General features: G+C 28.3%; 1 long non-coding RNA gene across 2 annotated transcripts in view; it reads left to right on the top strand.

The window, feature by feature from the left end:
• LOC119607928 overlaps window positions 1-13458 on the top strand; it is a 120330-nt gene extending 106872 nt beyond the window's left edge. For both annotated transcript variants that reach the window (XR_005231773.1, XR_005231772.1), the window contains one exon: window positions 13419-13458. This is a non-coding gene — a long non-coding RNA (uncharacterized LOC119607928). The remainder of the gene's footprint in view (window positions 1-13418) is intronic.
• Window positions 13459-27464: the final 14006 nt, after the last annotated feature.

Raw genomic sequence — 27464 nt, 5'->3', positions numbered from 1 at the left:
ACTTAATTGAAGTTAAAGTTTAATTGATTCTAAGATATCATTTCTCAAAATTTTTGTCCAGACGTCAGTATTTGGTGAGCTGGATCAATGGATAAGAAGGTCCTTTTTTGAGGTTTTGATGATTTTTTTATATTTCATCCAAATAAAACATATGAAATATTGATATCATTAGAGAGGTCATTTTCGGGAAATGTTCAGATTTAGAATGAATAGCCTTGATTGGGTAAGAACCTATAAAAGGGGACTTTTTGGCACATTTTCGTTCTACAAAAGGTACTTTTTGAATTTTCTATAATATTGAACCTAGAAATATGAAATTAAGTTTGTAGAGCCCGGATTAGGCGAAAAAACATAAAAGAGGACTTTTTGGTACTTTTTCGTTCTACAAAAGGTACTTTTTGAAATTTCCATAATATTGAACCTAGAAACATGAAATTAAGTATGTAGAGTCTGGATTAAGTAAGAACCCATAAAACCGGACTTTTTGGTACTTTTTCGTTCTTCAAAAGGTACTTTTTGAATTTTCTATAATATTGAACCTAGAAACATGAAATTAAGTATGTAGAGTCAGTATTAAGTGAGAACCCATATAAAGGGACTTTTTGGAACTTTTCGTTCTTCTAAAGGTACTTTTTGAAATTTCTATAATATTGAACCTAGAAATATTAAATTATGGATGTAGAGCCCGGATTAAGTGAGAACCCATAAAAGGGGACTTTTTGGTACCTTACCGCTTTACAATTGGTATTTTTTGATTTTTTTTTTTAATAAAATTCGTGTTTTTCAACACATCATGGTGAAGGGTATATAAGATTCGGCACAGACGAATATAGAACTCTTACTTGTTAACATTTTAACAGTTGAATTTAATATAATTCGTTGAAATTAATACATTATAATCCTCAATAAAATCTACGGAAAAAATGGAAAATTTTCCGAATAATTTGAAAATTTCGTTTATTAAATGTTTGATATGCCATTGAAAGCGTCTCTCAAGGACCTTTCTTATCATACCAAAATATCACATCATCCTTTGGAAGAAATATGAAAAAAATCATAAAAACCTCAGAAAAGGACCTGTTTATCCTTGGATCCTGCCCACCGAATAACTAATTGAAAATATTTCTTAATATTTTCAATTAGTTTTTATTTATTCTATCAATAATTTGTCATAATCTACACCAATATTAATTTAAAAATTTTCCTCGCAAACAGCAGTCACTGTCTTTAATTGCCTCTTATACTAAATTGACTTTTTTTGCTAGTGCTTTTAAATTCGTTGTCATTACTATTAGCAAATCATAAATATTAAACAATCATTAATAAAGACTAAAATTCTACTTCATATTTATATACCAATAGTGCCGCTTACTTGCCTTGCTTGCACTCAGTCAGTCAGTCTGTCCCTTGTGTAAAAGCCTCAATTAAAATAATAAAACGAAACATAAAACTCAACATCTTGTCATGATTTTAGGAAATGAAAATGGTGTCACCGCCAAGTGCACCAATTGCCATTTTAATAGTTAATGAAGAAAATGCTTAAAACGGTGAAGCAATCATGATGTTGACAATGATGATGTGTCAAAAGTTTAAATATTTAAATTTGCTTTTTCGTTTCTATGAAATGCTATTTGCATATGAGTATGAAAATAAGTGCAATGTTTAATGGATTTTTTGTAGTTATGGCAATATATGTATATTAGCATTCAAGTTAGTTAACTGAGAATAGAAATATCTTATATCTAAAGATATAATAAATGATTGAATTTTAACAAAAATCTGTAAATTTTGTACTAAATATGTTTGAATTCCATTTACTTCGTATGTATAGGTTTTCCAGAAAGTAATGCATAAAGTAATGATCACACATTACCATGTAGTGAATATGAGAAGCTTGATAACCATTTGACCATTATACATTGGCTGTTGTAAAGTAGTATGTTGTAGTTTAAATATTGTATAATATACAACGATACGACAACAACTGTGAATAGCTTAATTGTAATCATTACAATCTTGAAAAGGCTGCAACAATTGTGCCTAATTTATAATAATTGTTATTTACTGTATTTTTCAATTTCCCCACTCAATAAATATTTTATATGTATTTATTTCAAAATTAACAAAAATGTGCAAAACAATAAAGTGATTTTATGTTAATAAAACTTATTTAATCCCTTCCTTAATATTGCAACGAAATAAACAATATTTTGCTGCTTGTTATAATAAGTATCTGTACATTTTAACAGCTTTTCAATTATTAATGAAGGTATTAAATTGGGAAAAAATCTGGGGCAAGCGTTTCACTATCATCTTTATATACGACGAGTACATTTAACTCTTTCTCTAACGATAATTTAAATAAAAATTAACTTGGCATTTAACCCTTTAACTTTTTTCCCTTTTTTGGACTATATGTATTCACTTTATCCTATACAACAACATTTTTAGCCTTTCTCTTCTTCGGCTGCTGCTGCTACATCATTATCAACGTGTAGTTTTATGTAAAATTTTTTTTGTACTTAATTCATTTTTATAGCTTTATGAAAGAGTGGAAAGTAAAAAAAAAGTGAGAAAAAAAGAAAAACATTAAAAAATTAATGAAACAGCATGAAAAAGTACTTTAGAATTTTAGTACTTGTACCCAGTCGTATATGTATAATGTAGAGTAATACAACATATAACTATACAAAACAAAAAGAATAGATGAGAACGTATTTATTATTATAAGTAGGGCATTGGCAAGAGGCCGCTGGCAAACTGAGAATTGTTATAAAAGAGTTAAGGAAAGAAAGAAAAATAGTACCAAACAACCAACTGTTTTTTAGTTAAGCAAACTTTAATTAATGCACGCTTTTAAATAATTATAAGCTATTTGAATAGTTTATGGACACACAACAACAGCAAAAACTACTACAACTGCAGGCAAACTATACTTCTTCTTTACTTCTACTACCAACATGCCATAACTACTACATACTTAAAACTAAAACAAAAACAAAAAAACTAAAAGCCAAGTTAGTTAGTAAAATGGTAAAATATAAAATAGTTTTGAGAAGAGTAAGCACGAAAAAAGTATTAAGAATGGTAAAATATGAGAAAAAAAATTCATTTGATGATAATACTGAATTAAATTTACATGTTCTTTTTATGATAGTAGTTGTTGTTTTACATTAATTATACCCTACACCAGTTTAGTGGGGAGTAACTATATATAAATACTATATATAAAGTTACTAATAGGATAATCAGAATCATTTTCTGAGTCGTTTTTCACTCTTGAAGATAATTCATACATGACCGTCCGTCCATGTAAACCTTGTAATTAAACTACAGATCGCATTTTTGAAGATAATTCAATGAAATTTGCTACATTATCTTCTATTGTCCCAGGGACGAAGCCTATTTAAAATGGTTAAGATAGGTATATTATTTCACATAGCCTCCATACAACTTAACCCCCGAATAGGGCTTGTAAACCTTGTAATCAAACTATAGGTCGAAATTTTGAAGATAATTCAATGAAATTTGGGATATGATCTTCCAGAGACGGGCCCTATTGAAAATGGTTAATATCGGTCCATTATTTTACCTAGCCCCCATACAACTGAATCCGCCGAGTAGGCCTTTAATATACCCGTATCGACAAAAAGCTGCAAAACCAAGTTCTATACTAGCCTTGATGACTATCATGAATTTTATAATTATAGGGCCTCATTTGACCATCGCCCCTATACAAAGCCCCCTACAAAATATGACTTAAATATCAACAATTTAATTTAACAAAAAATGGCTCAGGTATGTATATCTGAGGCAAGGCACAATTCTCACTTAAATGCTTTATTATGAAAACTAAATCATATTTTATTTTTGTAACTAGTGTAGGGTATTATATGGTCGACCTCGTCCTGCTATAATTTCTTACTTGTTTACTAAAGAAATTATTATTTTGGAAAAAAACTATTTTCTTAAAAAAAAGAATATAGAAATGGATATCAAAGAGAAAATTCTATGAATTACAGAATAAGTTTTATTTATTTAGTTCTTTTCTATTATGATTTTATTTTTTAGAAATTTTGGGTAAAAATTAAAAAAAAAACTAGTTGGAGTTATCAAATATTCAAATATTTATATTATTTAAACAAGAAAATTTGATATTAAAGTTGTTAGAAAGTAAAAGACTAAAAATCCACAAATTTCAATGCTTAAAAATATTTAAGGGCTCATACTTTGCAGTACAATTTCTGGGTACATAAAACTAACATGTGTAAATTTGGTTACGACTAAGAATACAATAAGGACCTAGTATATATTCCTCAAAAAATACTTAAGTACTTCAAAATTTATTACGTTACCATAATAGTAATAATTTTTTAAGGTAAATTTTAAACAAAAAATAAATATTATTTCGAATGCATATTGCAGCATATAAATAATACATTGACATGCACCAAAAATAAAATATCTTTGTAATAATAGAGGAAAAGAGAAACTTTATATGAAAAATTATTACTTTATGTACAATTTTTCTTTAGAATAAATAACTACTTTCCCAAAAAAGAGGAAAGAACTAAGTACAAAAAGAACTGTTGTACTAAATACATGAATATTTACTCAAATATTGAAATAAATGCTTGTATGTATGTATGTGTATCTATAGAAATGTTTGTGTTCTATGTAAAGTTTTGAGTTACAATAAAACTGGTTTCATTTTCTGCTTGAATTACAAATTGTTACATCAAAAGTTTTACCGCTATTGCTGTTGATTCTTTTCAATTTTTGTTCAATTGTATGTATTTATTTTTCCTTTTTTTACAAAGTTTTTCATGTGTGTATGTAAAGAGTCCTTGTGGCTTAATTTTTTACTTCAGTTATTTTTTACTAGAGATATATTTTTTTTCTTTTACATATATTGCGTCTACTTGTTAAGTTTATGTAAAAATATACGCCGTTTTTTTTTTGTAATTCGGAAACATTTTATTTATTTTTTCAGGAAAGAAAAACAAATTTTTTTAACAATCTGCCGTTATTTGGGGTTTTAGGGGAAACATAAATAAACATACATACGCTTATAAGTAATATATGTATGACATTGGCAGTCAATGAAGCTTTAATCAATTTACAAAAATTTTCTTTATATTTTCATCAAAAGAATGTTTTAAATTTATAATTTTCTTTTGCTAAAAAATGCAAATTATTGTTTATGCCTTTTAGCAGTCAGCTGGGCGTATGATTGTTATTTATTTAAAATTATCGTTACATTTTCTTTTATAATTAGTTTATTTAAAATGTTAAATCATTAATGTTGTGTTAAATATATGTTTAAATGCCTGAAGTATAATGTAAAGAATTTTTTATTTATTTTTGAATTGTGTCATAATATTTTTTCTATTTAATTTGCCCAAATATAAATATTGACATTTTTCCTCTCTTTCTCTGTCTTTGATAAAATATTCTCATATTTATAATTTACTTGGTATGAAATTAAAATTAAAACTAAACATGACACAATTTAACTTTACCTGACAGAGAAGGCAAGTAATTTATTTAATCTAAAATATAAACAGTTATTAGTTGAGTCAACAACAAGAAGTCCAACAATCAACAAAACTTTTGCTAAATAATCTACATACAATATTTTATATTATATTTTTCAGTACTTACAACTTTTTTTTCTCCAGTTTTCTCTTCTTACTGTTGAGGCTGCAATGTGTTGCTGTATTGTGGTTTGTAGGTGGTTTTATGTGTATGTGTGTGTGTGTGTGCCTGTGTGGGTGTATTAGTTTAACAACATTTAAAATTTATAGTTTTCAATTTCCATTTACCAATCAAATTGAAGACTAACAAATGTTTTCCAAAAAAAAAAAATAATAATTTTTAAAGACAATTGTTCAATTCACAATCGATGTTGTAGCGTTGTATGCGTTGTATGTCAGCAGCTGCTACAATAGTCATAACAATGTTGTTGGTGTTTTCTATGCAAAAGCTCTATACAACTCCTACGACCATTTTTCATATGTTTTTCGAATGTTGTAAGAAAGTTTAGTGTTGCCAAATGTTTATTTCAACATATAAACAAAAAATTCAAATGATTTTAGCACAAAAAACGATAAAGTGGTAACACTGAAATCAAAAACAAACAGCTGTTTACCAAAACAAAAAAACTAAAATTTTATTAAAATAAGTTTATTTATTAGTTTAAAATGTGGAATAAAGAAAATAAAAGAATTGAAAATTCAAAGAAATTAATTTGGTTTATTTCGCATGTTTAATTAATTTAATATTTTTTGATTTTTTTATCTTTTGACATTGTTATGTATATTTGTTTTGATTGTTTTTTTTTTCATTGAGAACACAAACTTATGACTTGCTGCAAAGATCTGTTCACAATCACTGTTACTACACTTTAGTAGGTAAAATATACAACTTGATTGTGAATTGAACAAATAAAACTTTTACAACTCACAGTAAAGTTTTAATTTCCTTTTAAGACAATAAAAGTATTCGATGATATTTATAAGGGGGCAAAATATACAAAATTTAATCAAGACGAAATTTAAGGACACTACATGCAAAATAGTAATATAAAATTTGCACCCAGTAAAGTTATTTCCAAACATGTTCTGCTTAACTAACAACAAAACATTGCTATTTTAAAAATTATATTAATAAAAATATATTAAAACTATTTTAAATCTATTCAACTAATTTAATTAAAATTTATTTTCGTTGTTTTATTTAAACATTTTATGTTTAATTGTTTCATATGCAACAATAAACTAAATTCATTTACCAATTTTACGCTGTATTGTGTATGTGTTACTAAAGTAAATGTATACAATCAAGTAAATTGAAATTTTACATTTTAATTTGATGTCAGTTTAAGAGCAATAAATATTCAACTATAATTAAAACAATAAATTTTTATCATTATTTTACTTGTATTTTGCATAAAAGTTGGGAAAAAAAAGCAACATATTTAATAGTAAAACTAAAACTTTAAAAACAAATAAATTGAATAAATAAATGTCAAAATAGTTCAATATAAATCAGATCTAAATATAACATACGTTTACTGTAGAGTTAATAGAAAAAAATTTATTAAATTAAACAGAATTTAAAAGGAATGTATTTTTAAAATAAACAATTACAATTTTATATGTAATTTAAATTTCTAAAGTTTTTTTTTTTTTTTTTTTTTTGTATATTGTAATTTTCAAACTAACAGCAATTTTATTAAAATTTAACATTCGACAATTTTTTTTTTAAATTTTCCAATCATACGTATACGTAATAATTCACCGAATTCTATTTCAATTGCTATTAAGTATACGCCCCAATGTACAAAAGGCTTTTATAGGCCAACTTTCCCAGTAATAAAGGTTTGTTTACTACGTATACATAATAAATCACCAAATTCTGTTTCAATTACTATTAAGTATACGCCCCAACGTACAATAAGCTTTTGTAGGCCAACACACGTATGAGCAATATTTTTGTAGCCGAATTAAATAATAATCATACTCTCTTTTTGCAAAACATATTTATGTATAATGTAGGTGCATGTTGCAAATTACTTATCTAAATAAAATGTTCATTCTTTCATATTTTTAACATTTATTTTACTTTGTTACTTTTTCTACAATAATTGCCATTTTTTATTATTATACTTTTTTGACATTATCAATTTAAACATACAAAAACCTTTATTGTATTTTGAGTAGCTCTGGTGGTATTTTAGTTTTTTCACTACTTTGAAATTATGTTTTTTTCCCCACATTTCTATTATTTTTTATGTTCATGCTAAATTGCGTACTTCTGTGCATATTAAACTAAATTTTATTGCAGTCTTTTTTTGTTTTTGCTGTTGCACACAAAGCGAATGCATGCATTTATAAATACGAAATAATGAAAAAAAGTGCAAAAACTTTACTAACAGAAAAACAAATATTCCAAGAACAGTTTATTTTTACTGCATGCCACATGTGTGCAACATGTAGCAAAGATAAACACAAAATTGCAAAATTTGAACATGGGAAAAAAATTCTGTGCTGCTCTTACTATTTTAGTTTCACATATTTATACCAGCATGCTAGAGTCTTTTTTATATATTTAAAAATACACTGCTACAGGTTTAAATACCAGCACTTGCAAATGGACAATAAAAAATTTATAAGTATTTTTGTTTTACCTGCGTAACCCAATTCAATTGTTACATAATTTTATCTATTTTCAACTCTTTTTGTGCTTTTGCTTAATTATTATGAATTTTCCAAATTATTTGTTTGAACAAAGTGTTAAATGTTTAATTAACTATTATAAAGGCCAATTTATAAAAAAAGACACAATTTTAACAATTTACAAACAATAAACTATTTCAACAATACCCAAGTAAATTAACCTTTAATTTACACAAATTAAATCCTAAAGTTTTAGCTAAAAAACACCAATTTGTTATCAACAAAAAAACTTTATTTTATTTTCATTTATAAATTCATCATACCTTGATTTTATTGAATAACACTGATTTTATTTTCAATTTAATTTGTTGAAAATGTGATTAGTAACTTTTCTTACCTTACAAAACAAACAAAAAAACTGCAAGGTATAACAAACTTTTTAGGACATTAACAACAAAATCAACAAATAAATAAATAAACATGACGTGTGTTAATGATGTTTCTCAATCAAAAAGTAAATTTCGAAAGTAAACAACACAATAACACAACAAAATTTGTTCGAAACCTGAAAAAGTAACATTCATTCATTTCATTTATTCTTTCCTAAATACAAAACTTATTTAAATAGAATCAAGCAAAAAGTTAACTTAAAAAAAAATCTGCCAGACAAGGTGGTTATAGTTAGTACAAATACAATAATAAAAATAGGAAAAATAAGAAAAAACAGCATAAAATAAATTATAAAAGAACACAAATTAATGCACAACAAAAAAGTTTTCTATGTATTTAATTTTTTTCTTTTTTTTTTCTCCTCTCACTCACTTTGCTGCTTGTTACAGCAATAAAATCTGTTTTGATTGCAGTCATTTGTTAAAAAAATAACAATAAAATACTTTGTTCACTATAAATCCCCACTTAAAAGTCCCCACAACTAGAAATCACAAGACTAACAAGTCTGTCTTTGCTCGTTTATTAAGACTTCTTTCTCTAGGAATGAAAGGAAAAAAGCACAAAACTTTTACCAACAAGTATAAAACTTTAAGCATTAAATATGACAACAAATTCTAGGGATATTTTTAAATATGACAACCATACGACAGACGGACAGACAGAACATCTATAAGTTTAGTGATATTTTTTTTGGTAACAAATAAACAAGAAGAAAAACGAAATGAACCAACCATTCAAGCAACCAACATTAAAAATTTATTTTTCTTTTCTTATACAAATAATCAACAATTTTTATGACATTATTAAAAAACATAACAACCCAACATTCATACACAGACAACCGCACACTCTCACTCATACGCCATATTGTAAAGTTAAATAAATTTCTTAAGTTTTAAAATTTTATTCAAACATTTTTATGATCCAACAATAACTATTAAATTTGCTTTGTATTGCTTAGAATTTAACATATTATTTGAAATACACTTTTTGAATTACGATTTATTGTATAAACACGTGTTAGCATTATCAATGGAATGCGGCAATTTTGTGGAAAATGGGGGTTTTAGGTAGATTTTATTGTAAAAAAAAATGTTGAACAGTCTTCCTTTAGGAACTTTTGTTTAGCCTTTGGCAGGTTAGTAGTTAGAGTTTTGTCTTTTAAATCGGAGGTTGTGGTTCGATTTCTACCAGTGTTTCTGATTACAGTACAGTCGCGCTAGAGGATTAGGTGTATTACTTCTTGTATTTCTTTCTTGATGTAACATACATCCTCCATTCAAACTAACAAAAGTGTATTGCCTTATATAAATAAAAGTATCTTCCCTTAGAGACTTTTCTCTATAAAAGTGTGTTCGCTTAAAGTCTTTATATAGAAACGTTTCTAAGGGAAGACACTTTTCTATATAGAAAAGTCTGAGCGAAGACACTTTTCTACAGAAAAGTCTAAGCGAAGACACTTTTCTACAGAAAAGTCTAAGCGAAGACACTTTTCCAAGCGAAGGCACTTTTTCTATAGAGAAGTCTCTGAGGTAAGACGCTTTTCTATAGAAAAGTGGCTACGCTTAGAAACGTTTCTATAGAAAAGCGTCTTCCCTCAGAGACTTCTCTATAGAAAAAGTGTCTTCTCTTAGGACTTCTCTATAGAATAAGTGTATTCTCTTAGGACTTCTCTATAGAAAAGTGTCTTCGCTTACATACTTCTCTGTAGAAAAGTGTATTCGCTTAAGACTTCTCTATAGAAAAGTGTATTCTCTTAGGACTTCTCTATGGAAAAGTGTATTCGCATATACTTTTCTATAGAAACATGTATTCCTTAGAGGCTTTTATATAGACAAGTTTTTTCCTTAAAGGATTTTCTATAGAAAAGTTTCTTCCTTTAGAGGCTTTTCTATAGAAAAGTTTCTTACCTTAGAAACGTTTCTATAGAAAAGAGTCTTCCCTTAGAAACGTTTCTATAGAAAAGAATCTTCGCTTGGAAATTTTTCTATAGAAACATGTCTTCCTTAGAGGCTTTTCTATAGAAAAGTTTCTTCCTTTAAAAGCTTCTTCCTTTAATGGCTTTTCTATAGACAAGTTTCCTCCCTTTGAAACGTTTCTATAGAAAAGTATCTTCTTTCTATATTAACAATTCTTTGCTCAGAGATTTTCTCTATAGAATAGTGTCTTCGGTGGCGTGCCATAATGTCCATGGACGTTATGACAATTTCAAAAGTGTCACAATGTCCATGATCAATGGGACATAAAGTCCATGGATTTCAAAGAGTCCATTTATGAAAAAAAGGCTTAATTTAGCGAAGCCGGTGTTCGAAATACCCCAGAGATTGAAACCCCTGCGCCTTTCTTAAGGGGAACTTTTCTAAAGAACAGTTTTTCCCTCTTTAAAAGTATGTATAGGGACATTTCTTCCTCTAAAGACTTTTATATAACAAATTTCCTCCTTTTTTCTATGTTTCCATATTTTCCAGTAGATATTTTTTATAAAAAAGTCTCTTCCTTTATAAACATTACTTTTATAAAGAATAATGTCTGCCTTTAAAAGCCCAACTTTTCTATAGACAACACTCTTCAACACTTGAACCTAATTGGACAAATATTTTTGTAACCCTGTCTGCACAATAAATTGTTTTACTGCTGTTGACCATAAAAACTTAACAAACAATCCTTTTTATAAAATAAATTATTCTTGTTATAAAATTTTATATTAAAACACACTTAAATTCGTATTATTTAAATAATTTCTTAAGCTGTACATTAACTACTGTAGCTATTTTATTATGGCGCAAAATCTTTCTGCCACTTTCTCATTAAACTGCTGTTAATTTATTTATACTACTCTTTTTTTTCAGTTCTTATAAATAAATGTTCACTTGAACATTGCCCAACACCACGTACTTTGACAAGTAGAATGAAACAAAAATAATAGAAGCGTAATAAAGAAAAAGTGTTCAAATGCCATTGGCAATTGTCATTTAATGTTTATTATAAATGTGGACTTTGTGTGCTCTATTAAATTATTTATACTTAAATATACACTTTTTTTAAATAACGAATATAAAATATTAAAAGTTTTACTTTTTAATAATGTGGCAGCATATTGTGTAGTTGTTACACTGTCGTCGATATCGTTGTTGTATTTGTTGTTATGATTGCAATAATAACTTTTCTTAACTGAAAGGCATAAAACTTTTAGCAACCAAAAATTTATATTGTTTTTATTATAGCAAACGCTAAAGTGGCATTAAACTTTTACATTTAAATATTTATTATTTTAAAATTAAGAAATAAGTACAATGAGCCGTAAGACTGTCATACAACTGACTTATGAAACGAGTATAAAACGTAATTAAATTGTGTATAAAGAGTAATAAATATTTTTGGAAAAGATATAGTTTTCTGCTTAAAGTTTATAATTATGGCTTCAAAATATTTATACAGCTTAGATATTAAATTATAGGCTATTGGTTTCTAAACTTTGAAATGACTTTTTAAAATAGTATTTTTGCACAATTTCCACAAAAAAAAGTAGTTTGGTTTAATGAATTTTTATTTGCAGCATAAGAATAAATCATTTTGTCAAATTCTAAACAAATGTGTGTAAGAGTGTATGTAGCAGATAAAAGAATTGCATGTTGCAACTATTGAAAACTAAGTTTAGGTAACTATAACCATAAAACTTGACCACAATAAATTTTCAGTATCTGCAATCTAAAAGAGGAAATGCAGCATATTTTTCAATATTAAAGAAATATATTTGAATGCAACATAGAAGATGAAAAGAAAAATATTCGTTTAGATACAACCATCTTATATTCATTCATTATTTGTTTCATGCATTATTTTCGTATGATTTAAAGTATCATCCTAAAACTTGGAAATTGGTTTACCACAAAAGTTTGTTATTACTTGACTAAATTACTTTAACTACTACTAACAACTTGCAACAACTAACAACAACAACTATTGGTATGTATGGTAGACTAACAAACCTCACACAAAGTTGCATTGTAACTACAAGCATCTTGCACACTTGCACATTTGTTTGTTTAGAAATAAAAACCTAAATAGAACTAAAACAACAAAATAGAAAGTCTTTAGTTAAATAATTTTAAAAATCAAGTAGAAAAAAAAACTTTAGTATTTTAAGAGGAAATTGATTGACATTTTCTATGATTATATTATGCATACATACATACAATTATATAACTGCATCCATATAGGGTTAATGTGGTAAACAAAATGTTGCAACAAAAATATTAAAAAAAAAGAACAGATACTAAGGATATTTTGTTTATTTTCAAAAATTTTTTCCCTTGCTATTTTTTGATTATTTTTGTATCCTTAAAATGTGTTTTTCTAAATTTCTACTTATATCTGTATGTGTGTTTTTATCTGAACTCATGTGTTCATATGCATACATTTATTCAACCATGATTTAATTTTGTCAATTTCTTGTGTGTTGAATTCTGTGTCCTAAAAAGTGTTTTTGTTTGTTTTTAGGCAAAAGCCAAAGGTGTAGAACATTTCTATACCTCAAGGGTTACTTACGTACAACACATACAAAAGTTTGATTACAATACAATAGCAACAAGAGTTCAATGTAAATGTAACCCAGTGAAAAAATTATAATTGTAGATTATTTTTTTTTTATCTGGGATTATGTGATAATGACTGGGAATTAATCGAAAAACTTTATAAATAATTATTTTCTCTATGTACTTATCATATCAAATGTTTCGCCTTTTTTAAAGCTTTTTTGTAAAAACATTTTTTTTCTTTATTTTGCAGATTTCGTTTACAAATTACAGGATTTTTTAATGATCTGGTAAGTAATATAATTGTTTTCTAAAGTATGTATTTCTGTTTGGTACGGGAATTTGTAAAACGCCCATCTATATATATTAAAAGCGACTAAACGGCTGAACCGATTGAAATTTTCACAGCGTATTCCTGTATGTCTGGAATAGGCAACTTATTGTTCTGAAATTTCAAGTGGGCGAGGAAATTAATTAAGAAAATATTAAATCCATATCTATGAAATATGATTATTTAGGACAAAAAGTGGGCGGACTAGAATTAGGGGGAGTGGCATATAAATTAAATACAAAATGAACGTTTATCTTGGAAACTATTACAGTTACAAACTTAAAATTTTGCACGAATAACTCCATGTAAACATTTTGGTTAATAAATTGGCGGACTACCCATGAGGTAGTGCGCCAATCGTTTATCTGGGAAACTAATATGTAGAACTAAATTCTTAAAATTTTACACGAAGAACTTTAATAATAACATTTTGGAGGAACAAGAGCGCCTGGTACCAAATTGACACCAAACTGTTTATAATATTTCAATACCATCCGTTGTCAAAGTATATACATACGTACGGCAACACTATGTAATGTTAACAACATTGCATCATCCGTTGTCTAAATGTTAACAAACGTGGTAAGCTCACTATTGACAAACAATCCGTTACCACGTTTGTTAACATATAAACAACGGATGTGTATCAAATTTAGATTTCGACAACAAATTGTTGCATTATTGACAACGTTGCGTTGTCAACATTACATAGTGTTGTCGTACGTATGTATATACTTTGACAACGGATGTTATTAAAAAATCATAAAATCTTTGGTGTCAATTTGGTACCAGGCGTGTATATTTCTTTTTCTCTCTGTGTATATCTGAGAAACTATTAGAGCTAGAATCTTCAAATTTTACTTGAAGGACTTTGACATTCATCTGAACATTTAGAGAATAATGGGAGGACTTTCAATGGGGGGCTTGGCACCTCCCATATGAATTAAATAAAAAATTTCGTATATCTTGAAAACTGTTAGATGGATAAAAATTGGCGAACTTGCAGTAATTTGCTTGGCATATCTCATATGTAACATATTGTAAATCTGGAAAACTATTGTAGTTAGAATCTTTAAAATCGTTAAGTGGGGTTTTTATTTATATTGATTTTAGGGTAGCAAAGCACACTGGGTATAGCTAGTTTCTTTATAAATAATTTATAATTTTAAGAAAAATTTTCAAATAGTATTTAATATCATTTTAAAATAGTCTTAATTATTAAACACTAACGTTAAAAGTGTTCAAATCAATCAAAAAAGTCTTAAAGCGTAGTTTTCTATAATAAAATAAGAAATTCGCAATTGACTGGGTTACAACAATGAATGTCCTTAAAGTAGACAAACTTGTAGTTTGAATGACTTTTTCCATCAAATTGTTTTTTTATACCCTTCACTTTTGTGAGAAGTATATATATAAGATTATCATTCCGTTTGTAATTTTCACAATACAATTTTCCTACCCTATAAAGTATAGGTCCTTATCGATAGTGGAGAAGATTAAGCTATGTCTGTCTGTCTGTCTGTTAAAATTAATCCAAAAGTATCAGATATGCTTTTGAAATCAGCAAAATCTTAAGAACTATAATCAAAAAATTGTATTTTCTGTATAACTGCTTAAAACAACAACATTTATCATTTGCTTTTGTTGTTAAGTTATACATAAAATTTGTCATAGTTAATGGCTGAAATCACGGATGGAAATAATGTATGAATAAAACTAGTATTTTTTAGAAATTGTAGAAAAATTAATTTAAAAACATAATTTTTTAAAACACACCATTGTGAAGGATATATGCGATTCGGCATAGCCTTATATAGCACTATTACTTCATTTAAACATACAAATACATAAATACTCATTCAACAGTGACAAAAATGGCAGTAGCAGCACAAGAAGTAAGCTTAAGTATATAACTTGCATATGTGTTAGAGTATTTTTCTTGTTGTTTTGCAAGTTTTTATTTGGTAGTAAGTAAAAGAAAAAGTTTAGGAAAAAAACAAAAAAATTCATTTACCACTTTTGAAGACAGAAATTGTTTTGCAATTTTCATACAACTACTATTTAGAAAAGTTTTTTATAGATTTGTTTAACTTTAGCATACGATTTTCCAATTTCTTGTTGATGACATGATAAAATTTCGTTTGTTTTCATTCCCTTTAGTGCTTTAAATGTAAGAAAGAGATAGAACGAAAGGAAAAAAAAGGAAAATTTGGAATTATTGAAAGCAGTAAAGAACTTTGTTGCAGCAAATAGTTTTGTTTTGTTTTTGGATATTATGACATTTTTGCATACTTTTTTTCTTTTACATACATTTTATTGCTAATACTTTAGTCTCAAAACTTTGTAAGTTTATTTCTATACAAAAGTATTTTTGTATTTGAGCAATAATAAACCTAAAGTAAAGAAAAACAAGTAACTACAACTTTAACTCTTTTTGAATCGAATATTTCTTTGCTCTATACATTTTCAATTCAATTTATATTTTGTAACTAATTCTTTAATACCTAATTCCTTTGTTCTAGTTTTTATTTTATTCCATTTTAGTTAAAATCCTTTATTTTGGTTACAAAAATTAATGACTGCGTCATTTTATTTAAGACCTCTACTTATCAATTTGTTTTATTCATTAGCTTTTTCATTACTTCTATTTTGTCATCATTTCGTATTATAGAGAAAAAAATACACATTTAGTATAGAGTTCCTCTGGGCTGTGTTCTATTTTTATGTAGTTTCCATTGTAACCGCTGTAATAATTTATATGTTAAGCCAATTTCAAATTGTAAAAATTACCATTTTACAGTGTTAAATAAAAATTAATTACAGCCATTTGTTGTAACGCTAACAAACTGTGCCAAACCCACCTTTATATACCCATCTGTTGGCTATGGATGAGAAATTTGTTCGAAAAGGAGACTAGAGAAATTCAAATGAAATGTATCACAAGGTGTATAATCTGCTGAAATACCTTAAACAGGGAGGTAGCAGTTTCAAATGATGGAATGAATTTTGAGTCCAGACTAAAAGTCGCTAATTAAACTTAATTAACTTTTTGGTTAACATGAACTGCTATGTATATAAGTGGTCGTCATAAAGAGGGAATAAAGAATAATATATCTGTACATTTTGAAACCTGTGTCTTATTATAAATATGTACTAAAAGTACTTAATTGATTGACTGAACTTTTAGCTACTAATTTTAATTTTAATGTATTATTTATGTATTTTCGATGCTGAATGAGATTTTCATATTCTACCTAGCTCCCACTACCTACCTCCTTTACTTCTCAAGTTTTTATGCTCTACACAACTATATTATGCGTTTGTGCTGATGTTTGTAACACCTAAAAATATTGGTCTTTCTGAGTCGATTTAGCTTTGTCCGTCCATCCGTCTGTCCGTTTGTGTGTCAATGTAAACCTTATGCGCACTCTACAGATCGCAATTTTTAACATAATTTGATTAAATTTTGCCACCTACTCTTCTTTGAATGAAGCCTATTGAAAATGTTTAAAATCGGTCCATTATTTCGTATAGCCCCCATACAACCGAACCCCCCGAATAGGACTTTTGAGCTCATAAATATGTTAAAGGTTCTTGTATCACTTCAAAAATCGGCAAAACTCGGGCCTAATTTGACCCTATCCTTCATACAAAGTCCACTTTAAAAAATGACTTGATAGACAAGATTCACTTATAAACACTTATATCAATATAATATTCTGCATAAATAACTAATATAGACGTAAATCCCTCAACCAAAGTTTATAAGGATATGACCATATTAACCGCTCTTTTAGAAAATCCCTTTTTTGTCAACAAAATGTTAAAATATTTCTGAATTAAAGTGATCTTAAATACTTTATTTTTCAAAAAATAATCAAAATTTGTAACATAATCACTGATGTAGGGTATCATATAGTCGGCCATGCCCGACTATAATTTCTTACTTGTTAATAATATAAACGAGATAAATAATTTGTCTACTATAACTTTTTCCTTTAATTTGTTCCTGTTTTTCGAACAGCACTGTCCAACTTTTATTGTAACTACATAAAAACTAGTTAAACAAAACTAATGTGTCATAATTACCCGAAAATAAAACAACAAATAAAATTTTAAGACCACAACCTAAACTAACATCAACATAGTTAAACAAACAGGCAAATAGGGCTATAACCAGCAATTCATAAAACCAGCCATGCAGAGGCAGAGGATCCCATTCCATGGCAGATGATTCATTGTTAACATGTCTATCAGTCGCTCACTGTAAAATTAGACTAAATGAAACTAAACGCACAATAACAGAGAAAATGGCATAATCATCAGTAGCATCTACTACTGGTTTCTAATTTGAATGAATACTTTAAGGGTTTTTTTATATTATTGTATTTTTTTTTCTCCTTTTAGTCAAATATATGTGTGTGTATATGTAATTTGTGTGTGCAATAACAGCAGCCTGGACTTTTGGGTTTCTAGCTAATTTAACCGTTTGGGAATTGTAGAAAAGTGCTTTGTCATAATCAGCTCAAGGCAAGGTGGTTAACAAAGCTACTGGTACTGACTACTCACTTGGCTATAAAATACAGCTAAATGCTGTAGAGCAAAAAACTTTTACTTCCTCTAATTTTGTTCATCTTCTTGGTGTTTTTTTTTTTGTCAACATTTGTTGACTTGATAATAGGCTGTCACATAATTAGGTTGTAAATTTTCGGTTACCATAAAAGTAGGAAAAATTTCTTTGTTGGCCGTTTTTCCACCCCCAGCCATTCCCTAAACAAATTTATGCCAATGTAAATTGAAAAAAATAATTGTAATTTAGCAAACAAAAGGCAGATAGTATAAGCGCCATTAAACTTAACAGAGATAATCCTCCTGGTTGGTTCGAAAAACAAATGAAAATAAAGCAAAAAAAAATTAATTGTACAAAAACAAATGTAGAAAAAAAAGTATGTTAAAGTCCATTTAACAAAACAAAATGATAAAAAGTTTTATTCAAAATTATAAAAAAAAAACTTAAGTAAATTTATTACTGGCCAACAACTGGCGAGAAAAAAAATAATACAAAAACAAAGAAAGTAATAGTGAGGAAGACATTATCGCTCTAAACATTGTTATCTCATTTAAGGACTTCTTCATTACAGTTTCCTTAAGACATAATTAGCACACACACACACAAACACCCACATGTAGGAACACACACACTTAGTGAAAAGTGGCACAAAATTAAGCCAACAAACCATCATTGGAAACTAAAAGCAACCACAAATTGTTCAAAAAAAAAAAAAGTAAAATAAATAAAATAAAAATGCAAACACAAGTAATTCTTGATTAACAAACATTGTACTAAAACACATACTTGGTGGCGTCTTGATGACGCCCAGATCATATCTGAGTATCTATCAAAGTATTTAGTACTTACTTTCTTACATATTTTGTTTCTTTGTTTGCAAAACACTTCCACGATTACACTACAACGAATACATTTGTTTGTGAAGTATAAAAAGCTAAATAACAACTTCACAATTGCTGACAGTATTTTCCAGAGATAAAACAGTCCTTGAGTCAAGACCAATCAAAACATGTTAAGAAAGTAAATGTAATTTTAGGGTCAAGCTAAAAAAAAACAACAACCAAAACGCCACTACTTAGTAAATAACAAAAAAATAATCGTGTTTTTTTTTGCATTGCACGTTACTTTTACTATACTCTCATAGAAAAATATTCGTTTCAGAAAGTGATGCAAATTCTTGTAAACTCTCCACAATATTAAACCATAGACGATTTTGTAATCTCTGTAAAAATCTCACATATTTTCGCTACTAATAATTAGTAATATAGATACATTTTTGGATAAATGTCTAGTTATGAACATAAGCTATGCACTGTGGTTCTAGGTCTAGTCTAGGTATCTTCTGAATTTGGAGAAACGTACTTTTTTCTGCAGCTATAGACTGGACAATAGACTAGACCATAGATAGACAAGACTATAGACCAGACTATAGACTATACTATAGACTAGACTATAGACTAGACTATAGACTAGACTATAGACTAGACTATAGACTAGACTATAGACTAGACTATAGACTAGACTATAGACTAGACTATAGACTAGACTATAGACTAGACTATAGACTAGACTATAGACTAGACTATAGACTAGACTATAGACTAGACTATAGACTAGACTATAGACTAGACTATAGACTAGACTAGACTGCTATAGACTAGACTATAGACTAGACTATAGACTAGACTATAGACTAGACTATAGACTAGACTATAGACTAGACTATAGACTAGACTATAGACTAGACTATAGACTAGGACTATAGACTAGACTATAGACTAGACTATAGACTAGACTAGACTATAGACTAGACTATAGACTAGACTATAGACTAGACTATAGACTAGACTATAGACTAGACTATAGACTAGACTATAGACTAGACTATAGACTAGACTATAGACTAGACTATAGACTAGACTATAGACTAGACTATAGACTAGACTATAGACTAGACTATAGCTAACTATAGACTATAGACTAGGCTATAGACTAGACTATAGACTAGATTATAGACTAGACTATATACTAGACTATAGACTAGACTATAGACTAGACTATAGACTAGACTATAGACTAAACTATAGACTAGACTATAGACTAAACTATAGACTAGACTATAGACTTAACTATAGACTAGACTATAGACTAGACTATAGACTAAACTATTGACTAGACTATAGACTAGACTATATACTATACTATTGACTAGACTATAGACTAGACTATATACTAGACTATAGACTAGACTATAGACTAAAAAAACAGACCGTCGAAGCCCGTCCAGAGACTATATTTATCTCTTAAATTAAATTTATTACTAAATCTTATTATAACAGGAAAAAATATATATGGTAGACTACATAGCTCGACTCAGAGACAGCAAATCCACATAAAACCAATGGAAACTTTATTAAAAATCATGTTTTTTTATTATCAGTTAGACCCTCCTTTAACTTCGAAAATAAATAATACAGATCTTTTTAAAGATTTTCTTTGGATTCATCGAATTTTCTATAATTTAAAAAAATGTATTAAAAAAATTTCCCTGAGTGTAATCTAATATAATCATTCTGCGAGTATTTTTCTGCAAACAGGACAACTAAATATCGTAAACATCTTTTGTGTCCCCAGTGTCTAATTTTTAAGATACTCTTATTTGCTTAATATCTATCCTTGTTGCTTTTGTTGTCTATGTAAAAAAAATGTTGCGTTGTTGCTGGTTGTTTTATTTTTATTGTTTTTTTTTCAGACGATTTGCAAGTAAATAAAGAGATTAGCATAGTTTTTGTTCCTGGCTTTGGACAGGCGACAATTTGTTGAACGCTGGGTTATGTGTAAGATATATATACTTTATGGATATAAACTATTTATGTGAGTCTGTGTATGTGGATATGTAAAGACATTAGTTAAATTCACACAAAAGCTCTAGCTACTGACAAAAAAAATTTAAATAAAAATATTATCATACTAATGAAGAGTGATATGGGATTTTTTTCTTTAAAAATAAAATAAATAAGTGAAAAAATTCTTCTATAAAAAAAGATGTATTAAAACTAATGATGATAAATTCAATATGACTTTAAGCTACATTTAGCACTCCCACTCGCCATTTATATTCAATAAATTTACCCGCATATTTACACTACAAATACACCAGCCAGTATTTGTTGTGTAATGTAGCAGTTTTTAAATATTTTGTTTGTTTTTGTGGAATCTTCAGTGGCAATGCGACTAGCTAGAGTAAAGGACACTTTAAACACATTGCTTACAAGTCATTTACTAAAGCAACATACATTTAAGCGAATTTCTCATTTTTAATGCTCTTGTCTCCATTGTAAATATATTTATAGGTATAAATGTAGTTATGTATACAAAGCTTGTGAATAATATGCCCTTTTTCCGCCAAAGTTTGTCTGTCTGCGTAAACTAACGACCAGGTTTAACTTAAATTACATGCAAACTTGTTTTTTTTTTCTTTTAAAAAATTTTGTCCTTGTTGTTTAACGCCTTTTGTGTAACATATAATCGCTGCTAACATGTTGACAACAGTGATTTATGCTCATCGTCGGCATTTAAATTGTTATGTTGCCCAAATAAATGTTCACACTCTAAAATCAAGGCACGCGTATATAAAATGTTGTTTGTTCCTCATGCTGCAGGCAGTTACACGTTTTTTTCCCGTTTCTTTCTTTTCGCAGTATTTTTTTACGTTTTTTCATTTTTATTTTGCTCTTTTCACACACAAAGCAACAAAATTTTTGTATGCGTGTAAACGAACAAACAGCAACAAACAGGTTGTAACAAAAAGATATCCTGGTTTAAACTGGCGGTGTCCAGTTTAATTTTTATTTTACAACCTGGCAAAAAGGACAACGACAATTTCACCTGCATAACTCTCACCTGTAAAAGTTCGTTTTTCTTTTTTGTCATCGCTGTTGCTGTTGACAATGTTTTACACTTGGTTTCAGCAGCGTTTATTTTTAAATAGTATTGCGTGTGTTGCAGCCGTGTAAAGGTTGGTGTAGGATGACTCTGCTCCATGTTGGTTATTTGTTAGGTTGTCGGACTTTTGTTTGTTGCTGTTGTGCACCTAATTTCTGGACAAAAAGAAAAAAGTTTTATGTGAAAAACACATGTTAAGTGTCACAGATTGCCATTGTTTTGTAGCGCTTTTTTTAATTTTTTCGGTTTGTTTTTGCTTTTGCTGCTCACCCACATAAACTGAAAATCTTTTGTGTTTTAACACAGATAAACTTTACTGCTTAAAAGTTTGTTGATCTTTTTTTTTTTGCTTGTTTTGAAGGTAATTTTTCAAGAGAAATCATAAACTTTTCCATCCAATATTTCCATTATTTTATGAGTTTCTATTTGTATTTGTGTGTTGAGTATTTGGTGCAGGAGTCATTGGGGGAATGTTGGAAAATTTTTTGGCTTTCATTCAACATGTTGTAGAGCACATCCATCTTATACTTAGTGCTCCATTTGTTTTTTAGAAATATCCGGACAAAGTTTTTCTTCTTTTTTATATTTTCTTGTTATTGTATTCAATATTCAATGTTTTTGTTCATGTAGTTGTTTGGCAATAATCAGACTATTAATGCGTTTAAAATTAATGCGTCATTTGTCATCAGATTTACTGGACTAATTTGAAAAGTTTCAATTGAGTACATTTCATAAAGTGCAATATAAAAAGTAATAAAATGTTTAAAATTGTTTTTATCAATGCAGTTGAAATGTGACCAACTAGAGAAAAGATAATTTTTATTTACTTAGCAGAGAATGCAATACTGTAGCTTAAGTTACAAGAATGTAAGTATGTCTATCAGCCTAAGGCTTTAGGGTTCGAATCCCACCAAATAGTATTACAAATTTAATAAAGTTAGAACATTTATGTGCTGCAGAACTTTAAAGTCCTGTTGACATTTGAAAAAAAAAAAAAAAAAATTGAAAAATTCTGTGGTTAACAGCATGACAATAGTCACAAATTATTTGTTTTCTTTAATTGGTACAAACTAAGTTTTAGTTAATACACTCTACTTGCATAAGTTCTTATCCTTATGAGTCCCTTTATCATTTGGTCACATCTCGTTTATCCTTTACATTTTAATCATAATTCATTTAGTTTAAACTTTTTATATATTTTTTTATTTCCATTGTACTGCAATATACCAATGAACTACTAAACTGTACAATTTTAATATAAAAATTCCACTATATACACAATTTTATTATCATGGTTCATATTTTATGAAATTAGAGTTTTTCGTTTCTCGCACTTTTTCATTTCCAAAGAAATGGGGATTGATTTTACTAAATAAGAAAACAGTTATTGACTTTTTAACAAATTCTAGGTTTAGATGAGTTATGCACCTTAAAAAGATGCATATCCAATCGGATACCATAATTTTGATTCCATTCAAAGAGTGAAGATTCAAAAATAGAAAAACAAAAACAAAAGTAAATTCCCTAAAGAGTAAAGCGATAAGAGAGAAATCCTATAAAGCACAGTCAAATAAGTGACTAATTCCCTTGACAAAACCTAGTAGGCTGCGAGGGTATATACCCGCAATATCCCCCATTTCGCCATTAAAACTATTCCCTAGCCATTTCAGCCTGAGATTCTGTATTTTAGGACAGTAGCAAATATAGCTCGATCGACTCTATTTCCTCCTCAACTTCGCATAACCTGCAATAGTCCGGTATTTTTCTGTCCCACTTAGCGACAAAGACCCTAACTGAGCAAAGCCCCATTAGCATTCCTATCAGAATCATACATATCAAGTTTTGGGCATATGTCCTTTGATACTTTTCAATTCAATCTGTTATTCCAGGAATTATTTATGATGTCACGGATTCTTTCGAATATAAGCTTATAATAGTGATAATTGTACCATCTATTCTCTGTCATCTAAATCAAGGTTCGAACATGCACATTACAGTGCCCCGGCACCCAACATAATCTATTACCAAACAGTGTCATAATGTCCCTAAGGGCATTTCTACAATCCAAATGTATGAATGCTCTATGAGTAGCTTGGCTATCAACCTAAACTGTCACAACTGACCACGAATTGAAATGATTTCGTATCAGTTCCGTCGCTTTCCAGATCGCTGGGATCTCTGCTTGGAAGACACTGCATTCGGCAGGTTGTCTGAAGGACTATTCATAAAGATATTAGTAATTTTTTATTGGTTTATTCAATAAGGATAGTTTTATTAAAGTTAATGGGTTTCTTTACAAAACTCCTATTATAATCATTAAAAAAATAATAAAGATTTCTATATATTTGTTATAAATCCAATTAAAACTACTCCCGGGTTTGCGGGAATGAATATTGTACATAATTTCTAGGAATTCTAGTGAAAAACTCTATGTGCAACATACAACTGAATACTGCTGCAATAGTAGTTCTCCATTAAACCAAGAAACTTATGCGGAAAACATACAAATGAAACGAAATGAAACTAAAGTCATTCGAAGTAATTTTTTATTTCTTTTTATTCTCTCAATGTATGTGTGTTTTGTGCTCTTTTTTATACGTTTTTTATGTATATTGTAGAGTATTAATTTGAATTTAGATTTCCCGCGTGGAAGTTATTCCTTATGAAATAAAACTGCAAAAAAAAGGAAGAAACGAAAGAAACACTGCGTGCTGGGCTGTTGTGGTAAAGTGCGATTGTATAAGTGTTTGTACGGCAATAAGGCAACAAGCAACTAATACACAGATACAAACCAGCCAAACGTATTCAAAAATTAAACGAAATGACAATAACGGAAAACGCAGACACGGACTTCCGTTTGAGCCAAAAATGTTAAAAGTACAACGACTCTTTGGGGACAATTTTTGTCAGCACATGCCGTTTACAATTCAAAATAATATTAAAAAAAAAGCAACAAAAAACTTTAAAAAGTATTTGCAACATTTTTTTAGTTACAACTAAAAGTGCGAATATGTATGCCAGCAACATAACTGTGTTTGTGTGTGTGACAGCTAAGATTATTAGTGTTTTTAATGTGACTTTTTTGTTGCCATTTACTCACCTATAAACTAATGCAAAGTTGTAGTGCCTTCTAAGATTGTGTAGTTTTTGCAGTTTTTTATGATTTTTTTTTTTTTTTTTTTTTTTTGCAACACATTACAAAACTAAAAACCAAGTTATTTTTGCTGTCTTTCCTTTTATTATTATTTTATCTAAGGATTTAACATTAACATTATTGCATTCATTTGAAAGTAGAATGTTAAGAATGTGAGGGGGTTTTGCCTTGCTAGTCCATCGATATCATCTTTCTGGTGCTTTAAATATTCGCAGAATTTCTTTCTTTTTTTTAAGGGTCATGTTATCTTTGTATTTTTTTCCGCGGTTCAGAATATTATTTCAGTACCCTACTATGAAAATTTTGGGTGAAGTTATGATTTTATATTTGTTACAAACTAGATTGATTGAGACCCCTTTTCTATTTTATTTTAATTCAAATATAATAGGGCAAGACAAAAACAGGTTTAGATCCAGCTTTATCGTTTGAGGTGGGAAGTTTTTCCTTCCCCATTGACCAGTGATCGGGACTTTTAGACATTGGAATAGTTCTTCTTTATGACCTCAGTTGTAGCAAAACCTTCTATATAAACATAGTTCTCGTGCTATGTAGTCTTTAGTCCATTGAGAAAGACCCTAAAATAAGGAGTCCATTGGCTGCAGAATTTTGGATTTTCCATGCTGATCGCTCAGTAAGTTTTAAGAGATTTTTTTTAAACTAGAATGCCATTCACGTATTTCTTGTTTAACTCTGTTAACAAAAACCAAACGCTTTATGTGAGTGTACTACTTCTAGTAGGGTAATATTAAAAAACTTTTTTTATTCTTTTATGCCTCGAGGGTTAAATTGGTCGTATTATATAATCTGGTTGGATGGCAGACTTCTAGTTGTATGAATGTCTATGTAAATGTTGGTAATAGTACTTTTAAACACAAATTTCTATATATAGTGTTGGATAGTTGTTATTGTAATATAGTATTTTGTATTTATGCAAAGCTCTAGTTAGCTACACCATACTAGTTTTTTAAGCAATAATGGGTTATAAAGTCTTAGGGTTTTGCTAGAATTTTTTTTTATAAAAAACATTTTTTTTATTATTTTTTTTTTTTCAAGTTACAAAGTTTTTTTACACTACTCTTAATTTCTTTCAGTGCGGTTAGTTATATTGTTGTTTAGTGGCTAATAGTTGTTGGATTTCAAATAATTAGAGCATAAAAATATGTTTTTATTGCTTTTTATATTATTATGCAACTTTAATGAAAGTATATTATAGCAAAATAATTTTCACTTTAATTTTGTAAAATAAAATGCATAAAATAAAATAAAAAAAAAAACTTCTTTCTCTGTTTATATTATGAATAAATAAATTTAATAGTTCTACGTATGAAACGAGTAAATGAAAATAAATATCAAGGTTTTTTTAATTTTATTTATATGTACAATTCTTCCTACCTTAACCTTTCGAAACAATTCTATAAAAACAACAAACAATAATTAACATCTTAAGGATTAAATAAATTTTATTGCTTTATTTCTAATTATTAGCAATCTTCAGTTTAATTTATTTTTAATTGCCAACACAAGCAGTTTAAACCGAAACTAAAAATGGAATCAAGCCAACAACCAACCCATAAGAATTAATTTAAATTATTATTTGTATTTTTTGTTTGGTAGCTGCTTTCATTTTTTGTTGTTAACAAATATAAAATTTATTTTAAATTGCTGTTTGTCGCAGTGGTAGTATAAAAATGTTCATTTAATTAAAAGCTATAAGCAACAATGATTGGTTTCAATCGCCTTTCTCTTTCTCATCGCCCGTCATCAGCATGAGCTAGTTATGGTCGTGGCAATGCTTTTGACCAGCACACTGCAAGTTCTCATACAATAAACTGTATATTTGTGTATTTTATATGTATGTATGAATCCAATAATATGTTGTTAAATAAAAGTTTGTTGAAAATTTATATTGTCGCTTGAATAATTTTGCCAATTTGGATTTTTAATAGTCCACGTAGTTTGATTGGTTGGTTTTAACAGTCATCACAGTGTGTATGTGTTTACAGTTTACACAAACATACAGTTAAATAACCTGCAATGCGGGGACTAGTACACATGAATCAAGACCCACTGCTTATTAACCAATATTTTAAAAATTCTCTTGTGAATTATAGAGAAGATCATTCGCGAGTAAAATCACAAAAAGAGAAATTTTCAATAGTATTTTCATATTTTCAAGAATATTTAAATTTACAACAAAATAATGGATTTCTTAAGTGTCATGAAAACTTGATAAGATTTTGTTTTTAAACTGCAGGGTTCACTTGAATGTGTTGTAGTAGAGTTGTTACTCATTTAGCCA

Source organism: Lucilia sericata, unplaced genomic scaffold (assembly GCF_015586225.1).
Source record: "Lucilia sericata isolate MDLA Ls3-8-SP2 unplaced genomic scaffold, ASM1558622v1 Contig000762F_arrow, whole genome shotgun sequence".
Classification (NCBI taxonomy): domain Eukaryota; kingdom Metazoa; phylum Arthropoda; class Insecta; order Diptera; family Calliphoridae; genus Lucilia; species Lucilia sericata.
The sequence above is the reverse complement of the archived record's forward strand: the minus strand, read 5'-3'. Positions and strand labels throughout refer to the sequence as shown.